The following is a 19,493-nucleotide window of genomic DNA, read 5'->3' on the forward strand; positions in this document are numbered from 1 at the left end:
TTCAACTCATACGCGAAACATAGAATGGTTGTGCAATGCTAAAGTCCCTTAAGCTTTCTAACCAACCTATGTAGCAAGCGTTAGGCCAACAACTCCCAAACCAGACGGCTTTAGGGTGTTAAGTGTAGAGACACTCCAAAGGACTTAATAGCTCAAGTTGGAAAGGCTATGAACTCTAGCTAACCATGTTTATTACAATTTTTTTGAATGACCGTGCAATGTTTAAGTCCTTTAAGCTTTCTAACCAACCCTTGTAGCAAGCGTTAGGCCAACAACTCCCAAACCAGACGGCTTTAGGGTGTTAAGTGTAGAGACACTCCAAAGGGCTTAATAGCTCGAGTTGGAAAGGCTACGAACGTCAACTGGTCATTTTTCATATTTTTTTTTTTTTTTTTTAATTCATGCCAAAGATATTCATCTATCAGGTTCATCAAATCAGATTAACTAGGCCAAGGTCAAGGTTGATCAAGCTGCATGCCTCACAGTTAAGTTTCCAATGTGCATCTGTGCATTGTGAAGCTTATAAGAGTGTAAATCCAGCAAGAATCTAATTGAAACATTTATACAGACTAATTTGAATCTAAATGATCATTTCAACTCAAATTTTTCTTTATTTTCAAAAATTTCAATTGCTTTTATACCCAAGGTATTAAACATATGTTTCATCTCCGACAAGTGTCAAGTTATACTATCATTGCTTAGCAAAAATTATGAAACCAAAAATATGCCAAGAATGCTTTGATGCACCCCCAAACTCAAACTACACAGTGTCATCAATGTGGGACATGGATGCAAGTTAGAGACAAAAATGACAGAGTATAAAAAGGAACAACAATACCCAGGGGGAGGAAACGGCATTTTAATACAAAAACCCCCAAACTTGAATTGGACTGCGCAACCTGGAGAGCATCACGAAGAACAAAAAGAAACAACGACAAACAGTATTAATAGCACAAGCATAAATACAGAAAAAGAATGTACCGAAAGTTTTAACAGAACAGAAAGAATTTGCATTGCAAAAAGAGTTTACAGGATTACAAAAAGAGCTGTACAGGGATCATGTCGACTAGAGCAACCTATACATAGCAAATTCTTACAGTTCAAAAGGAAAACAAAAGATACAAGATAAATAGTTACATATGAAACAAAAAGATAAGGTCCACACTCGCAACAAGCTATGGTCCAGAGGGTAAACGGGCGAGGATGGAATGGAGGAGAGATTGAGTCTTACGCCGTTCAGCGGAAGCCAAACAACGTTCCTCAGCTGCGACACGACGGTCTTCAGCAGCAAGACGATGATCTTCTTCAGCACGTGAAGAAGCCTCACACAGAGTCTGAGTGCACGCGGACAAAGAATTCTCAAAACGATCCAGTCGCTCATGAATACCGGCAATGCTAGCCCGGATGAAAGCCTGGTCCTGGTGAGAGTCGACCGGAGGCTCTACCCTTGCAGCGGCTGCTGCAGTGGAAGCATCCTCAGAAGGAGGAGGAGGAGGAGCGTGGATGAACAGGGGAGCAGGAGGCTGAGGGGTACTAGAATGGCTAAGAACATTGATCCACCGGCGCTGGGTAAAAATTTTAATCTTTTCGCCTTTTGGTTCATGGGGAGGAACAACGAAACCCTTGTGCTGAAGGAGCCGAGTGATGAAAAATGGCAAAGGCAATTTCCGATTTTCAACTCGCGGAACCCGTGTATTATGAGCATCATGCCAAAACTTCATAAATGTGGTCCAAATGAGCTCTGGGATGGAGAACCATTGGCCTTGGTCCATGGCATATAAGGCTTGCAGAAGGAGGCCCCGACGCTCGGTGCTATGCACCAAAGGGCAGACATTGTGCTTGAAGACAGTGTCAATGAACCATAGGCATTCCGGAAGATTAGTTTTGCGGATAAAAGACCGGGGCCTAGTAGGATCGTCAAGAGTGCAAATGGCAGCGGCAATCTGCTCCACAGTTAATATATCCGGCTCCTCATATAAAGGGAGATTTTCACGATTGACAATGTCATCGGGGCACTCAATGGGGCAACCAGAAACCTAAATGATGTCAGTCATAGTGAAAGCATAGGTGGTGCCATCAATGGATGTAGTGAGAGAAATGGGTGGCTCTTCAGGGCATTGGAGATTCTGGTAGAAGAGGCGCACTACACGGGGGTAGGCAACCCTGGCAAGGGGTGCGCAGATGTGTTGCAGACGCCGGTTAGTCAATTCGGCTACAGCCCACGAAGTTGTGGGTAGAATGTCAAAGGCATCCGTGAGCGGAAATGAGAGTTCGTAATTGAGTTATTTGCGATCCCAAGTATCACGTGGTTGCTCACGAGTGATAGCACGGGCACCCGAAGAGGGTCTAGGAGGGCAAGAAGGACCGGCACGAGACATTTAGAGAGGGGGACTTGGTTGAGGAATTTCAGCGAACACCTGACGTGCACCACAAAAAGGAGAAGGTGAAAATGAGTGGGGTGGAGGAGGAAACCCAAAAATTTTGTACACAACAAGGCTCTAGCATAGAGCAACATCAACAGCACCACAAAACCTCCTTAAAAGTATTTCCCATACTCCTCAATATGATCACAACAACTTAACTAAGAAAGTGAAAAGAAAAGGTAGCAGAGGCATACCTTGAGGGAGAGTGTAGCCGAGAGTAAGAAGGACTCTATCCTAGGTGGGTGGGGTGGTGGTGATGGTGGGTTAAGGTGGTGTAGGGTTTGTGGCCGAGGGTGGTGGAAGAGGTGGGGAAGGAGAGTGGGGGCTTGGTTTGGCTTGCAGCCGAGAGGGGGAAGGTGGTGGGGTGGGGATTGGTTTGTGGTTGGGGCGAGAGGTGGTGTTTAAAAGAGGGGGGCTTGGTTCGAGCACTCGAAGTTAGACTTCGAGTGCTCTAGAATGGGGCAGAGAGTTGGGAGCCGAGGGGTGAGAGGACTCAAGCAGTTGCGAGCACTCGAAGCTTGGGTTCGAGTGTTCGAAAATTTGGCAGAGAGGGTTGGGTGTGGGTTGGTGTGTTGGTTTTGTAGTTGGTGTGGGCTGGGGTTGAGAGGGGGTTCGAGCAAGGGAGGGTGGAAGTGGGTATGAGGGTTGGATGTGGGAGGAAGAAAGGTGGTGCATGCATGCATGGGGCTTGCATGCATGCACCCATGCACCTCCATGGTGGTGAGAGGTGAGGTGGCGAGGTTGGGGATAACTGAGAGTTGGGAGGGCGAGAGTTAAGAGTGGTTTGCATGCATGCATGCATGGATCTTGCATGCATGCAAGGATGCCTTGGGTGGTGAAGTTCGAGGGTGGTGTGGATGGTTGGATGATGGTGTGAGGTGATGGAGCATGCATGGGTTGCATGCTGGGGTGGGGAGGTGTGGTTGGAGGTTGTTTGGTGGGTGCACATGCATGGTCTTGGATGCATGGTGGTTGAGTGTGGAGGAAGGAAGGTGGTGCTTTTGATGCAGACAAGGCTGCATGGTGTGTGGGTGTGTTTTGTTTGGTGTGTGAGGTTGGGGAGGTGGTGAGTTGGGAGGGCTGCGTGGGATGGGGTGGTGGGTTGGTGGTTGGAGGGTGGATGGTGGAGTGTGGAGAGGTGGCTGGTTGAGGAGCATGCATGCATGGGCTTGCATGCAGAGCATGGAGCTGGATGCTGGAGGTTTGAGGTTGGTGGGTTATGGAAGGTGGGCTGCATGGGTGTGCATGGGAAGGTGTTTGTTGATGGAGGTCGAGCACTCGAAACTTGGTCTTCGAGTGCTCGAAATTTGGGCAGTGAGGTGGGTTAAGAAGCTGAGGCACTCGGAATGGGGTTGGGATTGCTCGAAAGTAAGGCAGAGAGTTGGGGTCTTTGGTTTAGAGAAGTTCGAGCACTCGAAGTTCAACTTCGAGTGCTCGAAGCCTGGACAGGGTGCTCAACTGATGAGTACATTTGAGTGCAAACTTTCTGAGGGCAGTTGAAGATCGATCAAGCTGTTGCAAGCAGTGGCTTGAGTGTTGGGGAGGAGGAGTTCGGATGAATGAAGCTTGGGAGGAAAACTGGAGCACTCAAAGCTTGCATGAGGATTAAAACAATGCATGAATGCAATGCAATGATGCCTTAATGCAACATGTGAACCTGAACTCTAACATTTCTTGACCATTTCCTGCAATGCAAGATCTTGAACCTCAACTTAATACAATGCAAGGTCCTTTGCATGCATGAATAAACTGTGCATCATATTATGATTATGATGATGAAAAACATATGTATATATAGAAAGAGTTGATTAATGATTATTTATTTATTTAATTATTTATTTAATTATTATTATTATTATTATTATTATTATTATTATTATTATTTTATTTTTTTTATTATAAAAGCCAATGGAAAACTTTCTAAGCCGTGATACATTACAACATGATGCAAAATGGACGAAATTTTTCAAAAAGAAAATTTGAAGCTTAAAGCATTGCAACATGATGCAAAATGGATGGAATTCTCAAAAATGAATATTTCAAGCATAGAGAACTTTTGAAAATTTGCATGTCAGTCCTAAATTCAAGCCATGCATGGAAAATTTGAAACTTGGCACATTATTCCAATTCAATGCATAGATGGATAATTTGTCAAACTTTGCAACATCTTGCTACTGCATTGATCAAATTGGGAAAAATTTCAAATTTGCACTTCCCACAATGCATGGATGAGTTTAAGAACATTTCAACAATGCATTGAAGATGAGAGGCTATGCATGTGAGTGCCATGTCGGGAGTCCGAGAAAATTGCTTGATAGAGCCGGAAACTTCCGGGAATGAAAACAAGAATTGAGAAGGTCTAAGAAGCCAGTCTAAAAAATGTGGAACACACGTCAAGATAATTCCAGAGAAAGTTAAATTTTGGCAATTCTACACCGTTTCCCAGAAAATTTGCAAGGCACGAGCAATTTCAAAGAAAAGGAAGCTTGGAAATTGAAAGAATTTCTTCCCTTGAGTTGCTAAATTTAATGTCGATAGCTAGACAAAGCTAGAGCGGGCACTAATCCTCATAAATTAGATCCGTCAAGAGGACTTCCTCAACTTTTCGGGTTAGAATTGTGCCGTCAATGCAGGGCTTAAGCCTTTGGCCATTTACCTTGAAGAGTGATCCACTTGCAGGATCATGAAGTTCGATTGCTCCATGAGGAAAGACGGTAGTGACAATGTATGGACCATCCCATCTTGACCGGAGTTTACCGGGAAAGAGTTTCAAGCGGGAATTGAAAAGCCAGACCTTTTGTCCCGGGGCAAAAGACTTTTTGACGATGTGTTTGTCATGAAAAGCTTTAGTCTTTGCCTTGTAAATTTTTGCGCTTTCATACGCGTCATTACGCAATTCCTCAAGTTCATTCAATTGCAACGCACGATTAGAGCCGGCTTGTTTGAGATCAAAATTGAACCTTTTTATTGCCCAATAAGCACGGTGCTCTAATTCTACCGGGAGATGACATGCTTTGCCAAAGACAAGTCGATATGGTGACAAGCCAATGGGTGTCTTATAAGCTGTCCGGTAAGCCCAAAGTGCATCGTTTAGCCTTAATGACCAATCTTTGCGGTCCGATCTAACCGTTTTTTCTAAAATGTGCTTAATCTCCCGGTTAGAAATCTCTACTTGACCACTCGTTTGAGGGTGGTAAGGTGTAGCAACCTTATGAATGACTGAATACTTAGCAAGGACGGATTTGAGATAACGATTTCGGAAATGAGATCCGCCATCACTAATGATTGCTCGGGGCGTACCAAAACGACTAAAGATGTGAGACTGAATGAAATGGATCACGACTTTATGATCATCGGTTTTGGTAGCCGCGGCTTCAACCCATTTAGACACATAATCCACCGCTACAAGATGTACTCATAGCCATAAGAAGATGGAAATGGTCCCATGAAGTCAATCCCCCACACATCAAAAATTTCAACAATTAAAATGTTGGTGAGGGGCATCATGTCTCTTCGGGACATGGATCCAAGTTTTTGACATCGTTCACACGATTTGCAAAAATTATATGCATCCCGGAACAAGGTAGGCCAAAAGAATCCGCTTTGAAGGACTTTGTTAGCGGTCTTTTTGGCACTGAAATGGCCTCCACAAGCAAGAGTATGGCAAAAATTTAAAATGCTTGTGGCCTCGGTTTCAGGAATACATCGCCAGATGATTTGGTCCGGGCAATACTTGAATAGTTCCGGATCTTCCCAAAAGAAATGCTTGACTTGGGAGAAAAACCGGTCCCTCTCTTGTTCGGACCAATGGGCTGGAATTTTGCCAACCGCAAGATAATTGACAATATCCGCAAACCATGGAAGAGTAGAATATGAAACTTGAAGAAGTTGCTCATCCGGAAAGGAATCACGGATGGCTGCGAATTTTGAAGATTTCTCAATAAGTAAGCGAGAGAGATGATCGGCGACAATATTGTCGGTCCCTTTTTTGTCCCGAATGTCAATGTCAAACTCTTGAAGTAAGAGGATCCATCGAATTAAACGGGGTTTTGTCTCTTTTTTCGCTAACAAATGCCTAAGAGCGGCATGATCTGAAAAGACGATGACCTTGGAGCCAAGAAGATAAGAGCGAAATTTATCCAAGGCGTACACCACAGCTAGCAATTCTTTTTCAGTGGTGGTGTAGTTCAGTTGGGCATCGCAGAGAGTTTTGCTAGCATAATAAATGACATGCGGAAGTTTATCCACACGTTGGCCCAAAACCGCCCCTAATGCATAGTCGGATGCATCACACATGATCTCAAAGGGAAGAGACCAATTAGGGGGTTTCATGATTGGGGCGAAGGAGAGGAGAATGCGAAGTTTGATGAAAGCTTCCATGCAAGCGTCATCAAAATTGAACAGAACATCCTTGGCTAAGAGATTACACAAGGGCCGTGAGATTTTGCTAAAATCTTTGATGAAGCGACGATAGAATCCGGCATGGCCAAAAAAAGAACGGATTTGACGGACGGAATGCGGAGGAGGAAGATTAAAGATTAACTCAACTTTTGCCTTGTCTACCTCGATTCCCCGCTTAGAAATGACATGTCCTAAAACAATGCCTTCTTGGACCATGAAGTGGCTTTTCTCCCAACTTAGAATGAGATTCGTCTCTTTGCATCTTTGGAGCACAAGAGATAAATTTTTGAGACACGAGTCAAAGGAGGAGCCAAATACGGAAAAATCGTCCATGAAAACTTCTAAGAACCTTTCAACCATATCGGAGAATATGGACATCATGCACCTTTGGAACGTTGCCGGGTGCATTGCATAGACCAAAAGGCATGCGTCGATAGGCAAAAGTACCAAAGGGACATGTGAATGTTGTTTTCTCTTGATCTTGGGGGGCGATTGCCACTTGGTTATAGCCGGAATAACCATCAAGAAAACAATAGAAACTTTGGCCGGCTAACCTTTCTAGGATTTGATCAATAAATGGGAGTGGGAAATGATCCTTCCTAATTGATGAGTTGAGTTTACGATAGTCAATGCACACACGCCACCCGGTGGTGGTTCGTTGTGGCACGAGCTCGCCTGCTGAATTTTAAACAACGGTGAGCCCGGATTTCTTGGGGACAACTTGTGTGGGGCTCACCCACTTGCTATCAGAGATAGGATAGATGATTCCCGCATCTAGCAATTTGATCACCTCTTTCATGACCACTTCCTTCATGTTTGGATTTAACCGGCGCTGGACCTCTCTAGTAGGCTTTGCGTCATCCTCCATATGAATGCGATGCATACAAATGGAGGGGTCAATTCCTTTCAAATCTGCCACTGTCCAACCAATAGCTTTTTTATGCTCTTGGAGCACCGCTAAAAGGTTGGTCTCTTGGTCTTTTTGAAGGTCCGAGGCAATAATGACCGGAAGGGTTTGCTTTGGACCAAGGAACACATACTTGAGATGGGCCGGGAGCGGCTTAAGCTCAAGTTGTGGCGGAGATAACAATGATGGGACCGGAGGAGTGGTGGAAAGTTTGGGAAGTGGTTCTTTTGGAATTTTCCAAGGAGGTACATCCATGATAGCATTAATATCAAGCAAGGAATTGACTTCTTGAATGGCTTGATCAACATCAAAGTTTGAGAAGTCAAAATGGGACATGCAAGTTTTAAGAGGATCTTTGCATAGAATGAAGGGGAGAGATTCTTCGACCACTTCATCAATGACATCCACAAGAAAACAATCATCCTCATTGGAGGGATGTTGAGTTGCATGAAAGATGTGGAGTTTGACTTGCATGTTTCCAAAAGCAATGTCCATCACCCCGGTTCGGCAATTAATTGATGCATTAGCCGTGGCTAAAAATGGCCTACCAAGGATCACGGGAATGTGCTTTTTTGGGTCATGGACTGGTTCCGTATCAAGAACCACAAAATCTACCGGGAAGTAGAATTTGTCCACTTTGATGATAACGTCCTCGAGAATACCTCGTGGATGCTTGACCGATCTATCGGCAAGTTGCAAAACCACGGAAGTCGGCTTAAGATCTTCCAAACCAAGTTGTAGGTAGACTGAGTATGGAATTAAATTCACACTAGCTCCTAAGTCAAGGAGGGCCCTCTCGATTTTGCTGTCACCAATGACGCACGAGATTGTGGGGGCACCCGGATCCTTATACTTTGGGGGAGTGCTATGCTGAATGATAGCACTAACATTTTCAGTCAACCTCACTTTTTTTGGCAAATGATTTTTAGAAGTACGCTTTTGAGTGCACAAATCTTTGAGAAATTTTGCGTAGGGAGGGATTTGCTTGATAGTGTCCAAGAGGGGCAAGTTAATCTTCACTTGCTTGAAAACGTCCCACATGTCTTGAATTTTACAATTCTTGTTCCCAGAATGTGTCGACTCTTGAAGACGTTGAGGAAACGGAGCTTTTGGCTCATAAGTAGTTTCCACATTTGGGGTGACATGTGTGGGATTTCCGTGAATGGTATTTGGACAAGAATTTGGATTAGAAGAGCTTGAATTTGGATTTTTCAAAGGAGAAACTTCCTCACTTTTGTCTCCATCGACCTTGTTGTCAACCACTCTACCACTCCGAAGGGTGGTGATAGCTTGAACTTGTTCATGAGTCGGCCCACTCGGAGGAGGGGTTTCGTCAATCACATGCATTCCTCTAGGATTTTCAAAAGGTTGAGAGGGAAGCTTGCCCCTGTCCTTTTGAAGCAATTGATTCACCGAGTTAGCTATTTGGCCCACTTAATTTTCGAGATTAGCTATGGATTGAGTATGAGAGTGAACCATTTGGAGAGTAGGCTGCAAGGATGTCAAGAGTTGCTTGTTGGCATCCATTATTTGCTTATTCAATGATTCCATCATTTGCTTGTTTGCAGCTACTATCTCGTCAGTTGGACACACAGGAGGTTGATTGGAGACATTTGGATTGTAAGGAGGACGGTAGCTTGAAGAGGCTTAGAAAGGTCTACCTTGAAATTGAGAAGAGGGCTGATTTTGCCGTCCTTGGTTTTGGAATTGGGAATTTTGTGGGGCTTGTTGCCGCCACGAGAAATTCGGATGATCTTGCCAACCCGGATTGTAGGTGTTGGAATATGGATTGTTCCCGGGCCGCGAGAACATGGCATTAGCTTGCTCTTGGTTGGGATTGGGAAATTGCTCCGGTGTGGGGCAATCTTCCGAGAGATGGAATGGACTAGTACATGAAGCACAAACTGAACTTGCCGAATTTTGAGACAATGAAGAAGGAAGATGTGGTGCCATCAATTGGTAGAATTTATGAGCGATGGCATCCACTTGAGATGATTCCTCCCTTATTGACTTTGGTTGACAATGGTTGGTGTTGTTTGGAGTGGTTGCGGTTGGAGCCCTACGAGAATTGTGTTGAAGTGAATTTTCACTCAAATTCTCAAGTAAGGTCCAAGCCTCATCCGCATTCTTGGACATGAACATCCCACCACAAGAAGAATCAACCATGAATCTATGGGTTTCAGTCAAGCCAGCATAGAAAGCTTGCACTAATTGCCATTTTGGGATCAAATGATGAGGACATTTTCGAAGAAGATCTTGTAGCCTTTCCCAAGTCTCGTGGAGTTGTTCTCCATCAACTTGAGAAAAGCTTAGAATGGAACGCCTCATTTGGTTGGTTTTACTCACCGGATAATACTTCTTAAGAAATTCTTGTTGCAATTGAGCCCAAGAAGTAATAGAGTTGGGAGCGAGAGAGTTCAACCAATATTTTGCCCTATCCTTTAGGGAGAATGGGAAAAGATAGAGATGAAGTGCATTGTCCGGAAAACCTCTCAACCGGATGGTCGAACAGATTTCAAGGAACTCATCAAGATGCTTATATGGATCTTCATTATCAAAGCCATAAAATGATGGAAGCATTTGAATGGTACTAGACTCGATCTCATATTGAGCTGCATCGATGTTTGGCATCACTATACAAGAAGGAGAAGCATAGGTGGTAGGAATGAAATGATCTCTAAGAGTCATTGGTTCTACATTAGGAATTTTAGCCCTTTCATTCCCCGGATTTCCTACGTTATCCCCCATTATATTGAATTCAGTTTCAAGGTCCCTTGTAAGAGTGGGTTCCCTAAGGTTCCGTCTAAGAGTTCTTTCAAGTGAATTTATATCAATAGGCGAGTCAAGTGTGGGAAGAGAGAGTGACCTACGGTCAAACATCAACAATTCACAACAACATCATCACAACAAATCTTTATCATCAACTCCACATACGATGTTCCCTTTCTCCTCAATTATCAAGACAGAAAATAAATGGCCACGACAAGGACCGATGCTTGGAATTGAAAATACACAATTGAAATAGCCTCGACAAGGGCTTGCAATTTATCTACTTCTAAGCTTAACACATGCACGATATTCACAATTCGAAACTAGAAGTCACGAGACTTACCTGGGGTCCTCTAGACTTACAATTTGCTAGCAATCCCACGGCGAGCTTCGAGTCCCTAGAATCTTACAACATGAAGATGATCAAAACACACAAGGAATATTCACAAGACACAATATGCACAATCAAACTAAATTTAACCCTAAACATTGGTTGCTAAACCGTTTGCAGTCCCCGGTTGATCAACTAACATCAACCTTCGCAATAGCACGAATCATTGTAAAATATGGCTATTGGTCGGGTAAGTCGAACCACTGGGACTGCGCTAGTCTAAGGCAACCTAAGTGTTTAGAGTCATGCTTAGGATGATGAAGGGGTGTTCATAGAGGTTGTGTTTGTTGTCACTTAACTACAAATTCAGAATGCATACAACAATAAATTGAAGGAGATTAAAAGAGAAGATTTAGAGAAGGAAGTCTAGGGAAGTGAATCCACTCCAAACCTCTACACAAGCTAATTATATGATTGATTTGGGGAATTAATGTAGAGATGACATTGACGAATAGCAATTCATGACTACTATATCATCTTCAAGAAATTCAATTAATTAAAATGTAAGAACAACCTATCAAAGCTCCACATGCTTAAATTACCTAAACTATGGTGCAATCCTCAACATGCTCACTAAGCTAGAGATTGTCAAACAAGTAATCAATTGATGAGAGCACATGATAACAAGTCACAAGGTTAATCCATCAAAAGAAATTCTTAAGCAATGAATTAACAAGCTACTCAAAATCATGCCATTAAAACCATTCCATAGTCTTAGCTCCATTGTCACTATGAAACTACAAGCTATACAACCATGAGATTAAATCATCTAAGACAAGAGTATTTAATACAACATGATCTTTAGAACATTAAAACATCCATTACATTATGTAACATGCTCTAGATTATGGAACTAGTCAAATACACATTTCATTCCCCAAAATAAATCAAAAACTAGACATGCTTACAAGGGGGAGTTTCATCACCTCCCTAGATGGAGGTTTAGTTATCCATGGATACAAAAATGGAAGAAGAAGAAGAAGACTCCATCTCCATTTTCGAGCTCCTACTGTAGCACTCAAGAACACCCTCCTCCTTGCTCTCTTCTCTCTCCTCTATCTTGCCAAAGATCAAAGATCAATAATGTGTGGCCCTTGGGTAGCTTTTTATTCTCCAACAACACCCTCTCTCTCCTCCAAGGAATACCTCCAACCACTTCATAAAGAAGGAAGATGGCATTGAGGAAACCAATGTGCAAGTGGCTGAAATTGAGCCATTTCCGAGTGCAATCTGCCTGATTTTCGAGCACTCGCAATCACTCTAACTTAGTGCAATGTGCAACATGCTCCTCTTGCTCAGCGCTGACCTATTTTGGTAAAACTGCTATAACTTTGTGGCCCGAACTCCGAATGATGATCTGTTTGAAGATTTGGAGAGCTGATTCAGTGCTTTAAAAACTTCATGTTTTGATGAAGACCCAATTCTCAAGTCTGGTTGGTCGAAAATGGGGAGAAAGGCAGTACTTCAGTGCTGCCAGGCAGTTCTGCGTACCTCTGTTACGAAGATCATAACTCTCTGCTCCGAACTCCGAATGATGAACCACTTGAAGATTTGGAAATCTGATTCAGAGATCTAAATCTTTCATGTTATGATGGAAGTCTAGTTCTTGAGTTTTCTAGGTCGAAAATGGCGACAAAAGTCAGGATCACTGCTGCCAGAAATTCAGAAATGGCATCCTTTTTGTTCAAAATTCCACAAGGCATCATTTTTGCTTCCTTTTTGCACTTTAACCTGAAAATGCATAAAAACATGCACATGGAGTTAATCTACATAAAATAATTAATAACTGGACTTTGTTAATGTAATTTAGGGCGCTTGAATATACAATATTCGGCGCTTATCAAGAAGCTTGAAGATAAGAAAGGAAAATAGTTAGACGAACTGCCGAACGTCTTGTGGGCTTATAGAACGACCCTAAGGCGACCGACCGGAGGCCCATTCGCCATGGCATATGGTACCGAGGCAGTTATACCGGTCGAACACCTGGTTCTAACTTTTCGAAGCTTGGCATGGAACCGAGAGCATAACAATAGTATGTTGAGGTTCAACCTCGATATGTTGGAGGAAAAGAGAGATGCAGCGGCAGTAAGGCTTACATCCTACCAACAGACACTTATAAATAGCAATAACAAAAAGGTAAAACACAGAGATTTTGCACAGGGTGATCTGGTTCTGAAGAAGAAGGTAGGAATGGTTAAGAAAATGGTGGCACCTTGGGAAGGCCCATATAGGGTTGCAGAAGTCTTAGGGAAGGAAGCTTACACTTTAGAAACCATGGCCGGAAGACTGGTCAACAAGCCATGGAATGCTACGTCTCTGAAAAGGTATTATCAATAGAAAATCGAGTTCCAATTTTATCATTGATCATTCTCAAATTGTGTACGCACGAATGAATGAAATTTTGAAATCCATAAAGAGCTATCTTCTTATGAAAAATTGAATGTTTAAAAATCAGCAAAGTAAATGGCAGCTGGCACTATGAGCCGAATGCCAAAAACTTGTCCAAAATATAAAAGAATGAAAGTGGCAAGTGGCATTCTAGCCGAGTGCTAACCACTCAGCAAAGTAAGTGGCAGCTGACACTATGAGCCGAACGCCAAAAACTTGCCCAAAATATAAAAGAGTGAAAATGGCAAGTGGCATTCTAGCCAAGCGCCAACCACTCAGCAAAGTAAGTGGCAGCTGGCACTATGAGCCGAATGACAAAAACTTGCCCAAAATATAAAAGAGTGAAAGTGGTAAGTGGCATTCTAGCCGAGCGCCAACCACTCAGCAAAGTAAGTGGCAGCTGGCACTATGAGCCGAACGCCAAAAACTTGCCCAAAATATAAAAGAGTGAAAGTGGTAAGTGACATTCTAGCCGAGCGCTAACCACTCAGCAAAGTAAGTGGCAGCTGGCACTATGAGCCGAACGCCAAAAACTTGCCCAAAATATAAAAGAGTGAAAGTGGCAAGTGACATTCTAGCCGAGCGCTAACCACTCAGCAAAGTAAGTGGCAGCTGGCACTATGAGCCGAACACCAAAAACTTGCCAAAAATATAAAAAAGTGAAAGTGGCAAGTGGCATTCTAGCCAAGCGCCAACCACTCAGCAAAGTAAGTGGCATCTGGCACTATGAGCCGAACGCCAAAAACTTGCCCAAAATATAAAAGAGTGAAAGTGGTAAGTGGCATTTTAGCCGAACGCCAACCACTCAACAAAGTAAGTGACAGCTGGCACTATGAGCCGAACGCCAAAAACTTGCCAAAAAATAAAAGAATGAAAGTAGAAAGTGGCATTCTAGCCGGTCAATGCCAGAAACTTACACAAAAAAAAAAAAAAAAAAAAAAAAAAAAAAAAAAAAAAAACTTTTGTTGTGACACACTAGCTGAAAGCCAGCCATTGACATACAGAGAAGAACCAGATCAGATAGCGTTGAATCATTAAATCAAGGGATTTATGGTAAGAGTTCGATCAAAAGTTGGCCATCTCATTAATGATGAAGTTTAAGAGTTACAAAAAATGATGAGGTATACAGATGCCAAAAATACAAAAGAAGGAAGGTCAATACACCAAAAAAGGTTCTAACTAGAAGCAGTTGCCCCGTCAGCTTCTTGATGGTACTGACCGGCCTCCTCATCATTGTTGGCGTTACCATCCTCACGGGGAGGAGAATCGAGCTGAATGACAGAATCATTCTGCTGAGTCCTATCTTCAATAGCATTGGAAGAATCATTCCGCCGAGGGTTATCTTCAGCAGCAGTGACAGATGGAGTCACGATGGATAAAGGAAGAACGTCCAAAGTCAGAGCGGTAGAAGGAGTAGGAGTGATCCAGGAAGAGACAATCTCTTGGCACTCATCAAATATGCCCTCAGCAGGGGTGGAGTCTGGATCGGCATAAATACCCGGAGGATCAATCTCCAGCTCCCTGTCAACCTCATCAGGAGTAGAACCAGTCTGACCCTCACTCGGAACACGATCGGCATAACCGTCTCGGAACCCCTGAGCATATCTGAGGGCCCCAACTCTGGAAAATCGAGCATGCAGAGCTAGCATACCACCATTTACCCTACTAATGGTGTTGAGTAAAGCATTGCGCTCGTCCAAAGCCCTTTTCTCAAAGGCCATCCGAGCGGATTGCTCATCGCTCAAAAGGAGTAGCAGTTCTTCCTTTCAGTCTTAAGGGATTCTCGTTCGGTGTGTTAGACGCTCTTCTCGAGCTGCAAAGCATTCCTCTCATCCTGAAGAGAGTCCGTCTCCTTCCTCAGGGAGTCCCTCTCCTTTTTAACTTTGCCGAGCTGAACCATCAACCCAGTCATCTGAGCAGCCAAAGCATTGTTCTCCTTGTTAGCTGCACCAAGGCTGTCAGAGAGCGTGCGAACCTTGGCATTCACCAGTTCAACCTACTTTTGCATAGCCATCATCTCGTACAGGGTCTGTAGAGATATACATGACAACTGGTTAAGCCGAGCAAATGGTTAGAAGAAATCAAGTGTAAAGACTGTATAGAGATTCATTGACTAAGAGGGAGAAGTTACCTCCATGGCAGATAGGGGAAACCGGCTGAACACTTCTCTCTGAGACAGACCCTTGGCTACCTCAATGTCCTTAGGAGTCCACATGCTCCTGTAATATGCCATAGCGGTCTGACCATCCTTGAACATGGTCTCATTCGGCTTTACGGACTATCTGTCTGTTAGAATGAAGCGAGGGTTCCATGGTGCCGTTCCTGAGGCAGAGGCATGCCCAGAAGGGGTAGAGGGCCTAGTTAGAGGATGCACAGACACATTCGACCCAGAAGGCCTAACCCTCTGTGACAAAGGAACGTCATCGAGGCTGAGGGCACTATCAGGCTGATGCCTTTTTCCTCTTGTCTTTTCCCGTGCAGAAGCAGTAGTAGAACTGGGAAGGTTGCTAACAGAGGGGGTCACGTTCGGACTAGTGGTCATTGTGTTGGAGATCGGGTCAATAGCTGTCACGGTCGGATCGGTGGAAGGAGTGGTATCAAAAATGGTGGCGGAGGAAGATACTGAAGCTGGAGAAGAAGTTACTACAGGGGTAACAATGGGCCTACGGGTAGTTTTCCTCCTGCCAAAGGAAGGGACTTTGAGTTGACTCATTGTCTTGCCGAGGGCTGAGAGAGCAAGGAGGTTGTCTGAAGTGAGGAGGTCCAAGCAAGAGGGAATGTCGGTCAGAACGTACTGCTTCAGGTAGTTATCCCTATCCCTGCACACACCGTAGCTCAAATCATCACAAGGAATGTCTAAGGAATGGCACAAGAAAGTACAAAAACGAGGAATGCAAATCTCGCAAGGACAGTCACTCTTATGGGTTTTGTATTTCTTATAAGAAGAGATAGAGCACTCTCCAAAAGCGCTCGGGATAGGGAATTCCTCTGCAGCTGGAGAAAACCAGGCTCCCCTAACCCCAATTATATTTTTCCTCCAACCCTTCTCGGATTTGATCTTATCTTTGTAGATGGACCTCTTCTCAATGGGGTAGAAGTGGTAAAACGGTTCATCAGTTCTGATTTTGCTAACCTTGTAACAGAGGAGAAGATCTACGAGGTCCAGATCTAGACCTCTGTCACGGATCAAAAGCAACATAACAGATAAAATCCTAAGGAAATTTGGGTTTATTTGCAAAGGGGAAAGTTTCAGTTTATTAAAAGCGTAGCAAAAGAAGGGATGCAAAGGGAACCTAAGGAGGTTAAGATGAAGGTATGAAAACAGAACCTCGTTGGAAAGAAGGCCAGCACTAGTTCTAATATTCACCTCTTTAGGGTAATTTCTAATTTGTATATCGTCAGGAAAGTGAAGTCTCATGCGAAGAACATCTAGATCTACAGTCATGGCGAGAATGAATGAAGATTTTAAGGAAGAAAAAGAGGTCTTCCAAAAGAAAAAGGCAAATGAAACTAACCTCAAAAAGTGACAACGTCAAAGGGTATTGCAAGGTCGCTGGAAAAAAGAGCTTTTGTAAGAAATGGCCGGAGAAGATTCGAGCAACAAAAAAGTGAGATAGAGACGGTAAAGAGAATCGATGGAACATCTATGAAGCTTATAAAGACAAGGTGGGCCCGAGGGCCGAGGAGTCAGGAAAGCGAGGAGTTTTTTGAATCTCAAAGCGCCGACCCCCAAATCTAACCGTCCATTCTCCCATGCGATCTTTTCGAGCCGTCGGGTCATGATTAGCAGTCTCTAATAATTACCCCCTAATTAATAGGGAGTAATTATGTGGGTAGTTGAGGATACACTAAGTGATATGGGTCGGTTGTAGTTCGCTGGTATTGGATCAGGGCAAACAATTGAAGTATAGCCCATACAAAAGCACCACGGAATGGGCCGATCTTGGATCCACTGAAGAGGACTGAGCCCATTGGAAAGAAGGCCCAAAAGAGATAGACCAACAGCACTGGTAGTTGCCTATAAAAGGGCAGTGAAGAGAATGAAAGGGGGATTGATTTTTGATTATTGAAAATGTGATAAGATTCTGTAAAAAGAAAAGATAGAAAAATCTTTACATCTTAACTAACCATCTTGCTCTTTGTGGTATAGCTCAACAATTGTCATGTCCAGGCACACCTAAACAAAATGGAATTGTGGAAAGAAAGCATAGACATATTGTGGAAACTGGTCTCACCATGATTTTTCATGCAAATCTACCACTAAGGTTTTGGGTAGATGCCTTTCTTACAACAACATATTTAATAAACCGTCTCCCATCATCTTCTCTAAATATGGAGGCACCATATTTTAAATTATTCAACAGACATCCCGATTATAGTATTTTAAAGGTCCTTGGCTGTAAATGTTTTCCTTATTTAAGGCACCAAAATCAAAATAAATTTTCTAAAAGAACCTTTCCATGTGTCTTTATTGGATATAGTCCTCTTCACAAAGGATAAAAATGCATTGATCCTTTAACAAATAAAGTTTATATATCTAGACATGTGGTTTTTGATGAACAAATATTTCCGTATTCTCACAAAGTTTCAAGTGGTGATATTCCACAGCTTGCAGTGATAACTTTTCCAGATCAAGAAGAGTGGTTTTCTAAGTCAAGCAATCATCATTCTCATCAAAACTTGGCTAACGAAAACACGCAAGCTAACAACTCATGCGGTACCCAAGTTAGTTGCTGCAATGAGCTAGATGACAACACCTCAATTGATCTAGTTAGTCACAATTTAGGACAAAATGACCTTCATAGCTCACACCTTGAAGTCTCTCAAGATGACGACAACAATGTTTCTCATGGAATACGAGACTCATCTATAGCTCCCTCTATTACAGATCAAAATGTAACTCATCTTCCAACTTCTCGTCCAACTCGTGTGCGCCAACTACCAGCTCATTTGAAGGATTATATATGCCCCACCACTAGCTCGTCCAGTCATAAAGATGTTGCTCTCCTTACTAATCTTGCTCAAGAATCGAAGTCTCTTAAAACTGCTATTAAATCACCATATTGGTTTGCTGCGATGCAAGAAGAGCTTTTAGCCCCTTATTCCAACAACACTTGGCGTCTTGTTCCTCGACCTTCCAACACCAATATCATTGGTTCTAAATGGGTCTACTGCATTAAATACAAGGAAGATGGCTCGATCGATCGATACAAGGCACGACTTGTTGCAAGGGGTTTCACTCAAGTTCCCGGGCTAGACTATGACGAAACTTTTAGCCCTGTAGTTAAACCCACAACCATTCGCATCATCATTTCTCTAGCAGTTGTCTCACGTTGGACCATCAAACAGCTTGACGTAAAAAATGCTTTCTTACATGGTTTCCTCAAAGAAACTGTGTACATGGAACAACCACCAGGTTTTGTCAATCCAACTTTTCCCAATCATGTTTGCTTATTGAATAAATCCCTTTACGGTTTAAAACAAGCACCTCGTGCCTAGTTTGAGCGTTTATCTGATTGTCTTTTTACACTTGGTTTTTCTTGTAGCAAAGTAGATTCCTCTTTGTTTATTTACAAGAAAAACAATAACCTTTTGTTATTGCTTATCTATGTTGATGATGTTATTGTAACAGGAAGCAATGATACTCTTATTCAGCAAATCATTCATAAACTTGGATGTGAATTTTTTCTCAAAGATCTTGGCACCTTACATTATTTTTTGGGTATTGAAGTCAAGCCTTTTGGTGGTGGCCTATTCCTCTCACAAACAAAATACACCAAATATCTTCTCTCCCGTACTCATATGCACCACCCCACCAACCAGATGATCATAACTTGGTCAACGAAACTGAATTTCAAAGCATTGTTGGCGCACTTCAATATCTCACTTTTACTCGCCCTGATATCACTCATGCAGTGAATAAAGTTTGCCAACATTTTCATCAACCGACCCTTGCCAATCTTAGAGTTGTCAAACGAATCCTTCGATATCTCAAAGGCACTAAACTTATGGCATTTGCTTTTTATCTCAAAGCTCTCTCACTTTAAATAGTTTTTGTGATGCAGATTGGGCAGGTTGTCCTCTCACTCGTCGAAGCACCACCGGCTACTGTATTTTTCTTGGCTCTAATTATGTGTCATGGTCTTCAAAGAAACAACCAACCGTTCCCCGTTCAAGTGCCGAAGCCGAATATCGTGCACTTGCTATCACTACT

Source organism: Cornus florida, unplaced genomic scaffold (genome assembly GCF_030987335.1).
Source record: "Cornus florida cultivar Cherokee Brave unplaced genomic scaffold, ASM3098733v1 CherokeeBrave_3.0.0_Hap2_Chr05, whole genome shotgun sequence".
Lineage (NCBI taxonomy): Eukaryota > Viridiplantae > Streptophyta > Magnoliopsida > Cornales > Cornaceae > Cornus > Cornus florida.